General features: G+C 36.0%; 1 pseudogene; it reads left to right on the top strand.

The window, feature by feature from the left end:
- The first annotated feature begins 354 nt into the window (after positions 1-354).
- LOC140969014 (aspartate--tRNA ligase 2, cytoplasmic-like) lies at positions 355-4529 on the top strand (annotated as a pseudogene).
- The last annotated feature ends 147 nt before the right edge of the window (positions 4530-4676 follow it).

Raw genomic sequence — 4676 nt, forward strand, 5'->3', positions numbered from 1 at the left:
ACAAAAATTTTGTGTTCTTGGTCGACAAAAATTTTGGTCGATTTTAAGTGTTGGTTGATTTTTTTTTTTTCCAAATAAATTGACAAATCTCAATAAATCGAAATAAATGTGAAAGATAAATTGCCTTGAGAAGAAGTCGACGGAAAAAAGATTCAGATTTGGAGTCGACTGAAATAAGAATGAATGCAGTATTAAGAGTTTTTAAATCAAATTTAATAATATATTTATGTTTAAACATAAAGATATTTATGTAAATTGAGATATGAATCTTTTTTTTAAATAAATCACGTTTGGATCCTTTTCCTGTATTTCCCTTTCAAAAAATGTCTTCCGAAAGAAAAAAAAAANAATCGCATTGAAGGACCTGCAATCGAAGGAAATATCTGGGAAGAAATGGACGGAGTTGAAGGACTTGACAGATTTGTTGAAGGACCAGGTGGTTTTGATACGTGGCCGTGCACAGACAATCCGGGCTGTAGGGAAGAAAATGGCATTTATTGTGATGAGGGGGAGTGGGTTTACTGTTCAATGCGTCCTGAATCTTAGCCCTGGTTCGGTGAGCCCGCAGATGGTTATGTTTGCGACTGGTTTTAGCCGAGAATCGATAGTGGATATTGAAGGTGTTGTATCTGTTCCCGCTCAGTCAATCACTGGTGCCACTCAGCAGGTGTTTGCTTGCTTTCTTGTGTGCTTTTTTTATCCAGTTTCTCTCTCTCTCTCTCTGTGTGCGTGTGTGTGGGTTTTTTTTTTTTTTTTTTATGTAAAACTTGATACTGTGAATTTGAACTCTTGGAATCTGAAATCTGGAAATTTTCTTGCTATGGATTTCGTATTTCCTAGTGCATGTTGGTAACTTGATCATATACTAGATTTGTTTGCGAGTCGATCCCCGTGTTGATTCAGTTATAGTTTGTAAGGAAAGGTATTATAATAATCTATTTTATTTTTATTTAAATTTGGTTGAATTATTTGACTTCTATAGGTGGAAATTCAAGTGAAGAAGCTTTATTGCGTCAACAAGGCGGTACCCCACACTGCCTATTAATATTGAGGATGCAGCAAGAAGTGAGATTGACATAGAAAACGCATTGCAGGTATTCTGGTTACTGTTCTTGATTTTAATTATGTAAGATCGTATTGATGCTTAAATTTTGCTGCCTCTTTGTATGAATATTCTGAGTATCTTTTCTAAATGCAAGCAGGTGAACAGCTTGTTCGAGTTAATCAAGATACTCGTTTGAATTTCAGAGTTCTAGACATGCGCACACCGGCCAATCAAGGAATTTTCCATGTCCAATGCCAAGTTGAAAATGTATGTCTCGTTCTATTTGATTTTGTGCTCGTTTCTTCCCCCTGATTTTAGCAATTTTTTTTTTGCTGGACTTTGTTGCTAGGTCCTTAGAAATAAATGTTATTTGGTCCTTTAAGTCCAGATTTGGAAATTGTATGCCTTTTGATTGGTTTTCCGTTTGGAAGGTTGCACCTATTGTGTTTCAGTGAGCTGGTCCAATTTGTTCCAGTTGTGTATATTGAGATAATCTGTTTGGTAGTTTTTCCTTTTTGTATGATCTATTATATAAGTTTGTAGTGGTATGTCTATATGGTCATTTTAATCTCGGGGAAGCCTTTTTTTTCTAACATTTTTCCTCATCATTTCTATTTTTGTCGACATTTGATGCATGATTGCTAAATTGAACACTACAATCCTTTTGCTAACTGACTAATAATGTTGTTCCATGGGTTTGTGCAGATATTTAGACAGTTCCTATTGTCTGAAGATTTTGTTGGGATCCACACGCCAAAGTTGATTGCAGGTTCTAGTGAAGGTGGTTCTGCTGTTTTTAGATTGAATTACAAAGGAACACCTGCATGTCTGGCACAATCACCCCAGCTTCATAAACAAATGTCCATTTGTGGTGATTTTGGCAGAGTATTTGAGATCGGTCCAGTATTCAGAGCAGAGGAGTCTTTTACACACAGACATTTGTGTGGATTTACTGGTCTTGATGTTGAAATGGAGATTAAGGAGCTCTATTCAGAAGTATGTATTGTATTCTATTGTAGTGTATTATAGAGTGTTAGAACTTTTTGAATGTGACTTTGTGGATGATGGCCTGAGTTTATTTCTGCAGGTAATGGATATTGTTGATCGTTTATTTGTGGCGATGTTTGATTGTTTGAACGAGCATTGTTCAAAAGAGCTCGAAGCCATTAATAAACAATACCTTTTTGAGAAGCTGAAGGTACACTATATTGATTATACACTGTTGTAATGTTGTTTGATCCCAACAATGACTATTGTTAATTATATGCTGTTGTAATATTGTTTGATCCCAACAATTTTATCATGTTATGACATGGTGCACAATAATTTTGGAGGAATAAAATAGTTGTTACACCCAAACAATGATTTAGATATATATTTCTCTTCTGACAAGCATATTTTCCAAGTTTTGTGTTAATACTTATTGTTAAATTTATTGAACATGCAGTACTTGCGAAATACTTTACGTCTCACCTTTGGAGAGGGGGTCCAAATGCTGAAGGTAAGAGGAGAAACCGACATTTATCTTGTTCCAAAGAGATTGTGCCCATATTTGTGGATTCATTATTAATGAAAGGTAACTTGTGTCTGGTAGTAGGAAAACATCAAGTCAAATGATTTTTCGAGAAAATAGTTTTCTGTGTTTTAGTTTCTTGAATACCTAATATGGATTGCAATTTTATTGTTCAAATCTTGAAATTTTACCATCACTTGATGACGTCAAATCTTAAATTTGATGCTGGAATAACTGTTGAATCTTGTTGCGAGCAAATTGCTGCCATTATTTCTATATTCATGGGAAATAACTATATTGTGCAAGAGCTTGTGTTCGGTCACAACTCGCATGGGTTTTGATATCTTTTTCACCGATTGTAAAGGTTGTGCATTGTATTCTTAATTTTGGAATACTATTTATGTTGATTGTACCAACACGCACTTGCGTAAATGTACTGTTTACTAGTGTCTTGTTCTTCTGGTTTCTGTTCTATGCTGGCTACTGCCTTTGAGGCTTTGAATCTTTGCCTCACATTTTACGGAATTTGAATTAATTAGGAACCAGGTTCTTATAATTTTCACGTGTTTTCGCTTATGCAGGAGGCTGGAGTCGAAATTGATCCTCTTGGTGATCTTAACTCAGAATCAGAGAGGAAACTTGGCCAGCTTGTTATGGAGAAGTATGCTGGTTTTTGCTTGTTTTTTCTCTTCATTTTACTTCTTCGTTCTGATCCTGACCATACTGAACGTGCTGCTGATAGGTAATGATTCACGAAAGTGGAAAATTCTACAGATACCATAATCATCGCAGGGTGTGAAACCATTTTGTTTTCATTTCATCTCGCATGTTCCTCTTATATTCTTTGACCATTTCTTCCTCGTTTCACTTTTGTTTACCCTTCTGACTGTAGGTATGGCACTGAGTTCTACATACTTCACCGTTATCCTCTGACTGTTCGACCATTCTATACGATGCCATGTTATGATAATCCGAGTTATAGTAACTCATTCGATGTTTTCATTCGAGGTAAATCTAGTTCCATTTCGAGTACTTTAGTGAAGGAAAATCATATCAAAACTGCTAAACGATGAAATGCTGAAATACTGATGATAAATTTGTCAGTTGCTTCCAAAATTAAATTTTCAGTATCTCTCAACTGTTTCCATGATATTTGGTTTAAAAGAAGTTGCCATAAACGCTGAATTTGTGGATAGAAGCACAATACCCCGCCAACATCTCGGGAGAAGCTGCTCATACTCCATGCTATGGTCTAAGACTCTAAGTTAATCGTTGTTGAGATGTGGTCTTATTCCAATGTCTTCACTCTCATTTTACCCTCTCAGGTGAAGAAATAATATCAGGAGCTAAGCGTGTCCATGTGCCTGAGTATTTGTCTGAACACGCGCAAGCATCTGGAATTGATGTCAAGACGATATCAACATACATCGACTCCTTCAGGTACTTGAAAAAAAAACTGAAGTTATATGCTATGAATAGAATAAGCTAATGGCTAATGATCGGGTCCAAGTCATATTGGCTGTGTGCGGGGTAGGACTTCCTCGGGGGGCAAAGTTTTACTATTTTATAAAAAGCTTATATAGAATTTGAAATGTTTTTATATTAGGGGGCAAATAGCCCCTGCTTGTCTCCTATTGGATCACCTCTCTAGACGAGTCTTAATTTATTTTTATTTTAAAAAATTGAGATGGTTTTCATCATGTCATATTCCTTGTAGGTATGGAGCACCACCTCAGGGTGGATTTGGAGTCGGTTTGGAGCGTGTGGTGATGCTGTTCTGAGCACTTGACAACATCCGAAAGACGTCACTTTTCCCTCGCGACCCTCAAAGGATTGCTCCGTCATTCTTGTATGTTATTCTATTAGTTTCATATTCATCTTCCATGTTTCCTCGTTTTCCCATTGCTAATACATTTATGGAAAGTTGGTGTCTTTCTTAAGTGTTTACTATCATGTCATCGACTTTAATAAAATATAATAGATTAACACAATTTGGTAAATATATTTTTAATCAATATTTTCTCACGTGTGTTGAATATGCACTTCTTATAGAGTTTTGATATGCTGCACACATACCGTGCACACTTATGTGAGCACCGATGAGGTGTCACTCACCTA

Source organism: Primulina huaijiensis, unplaced genomic scaffold (assembly GCF_012295235.1).
Source record: "Primulina huaijiensis isolate GDHJ02 unplaced genomic scaffold, ASM1229523v2 scaffold39363, whole genome shotgun sequence".
Lineage (NCBI taxonomy): Eukaryota > Viridiplantae > Streptophyta > Magnoliopsida > Lamiales > Gesneriaceae > Primulina > Primulina huaijiensis.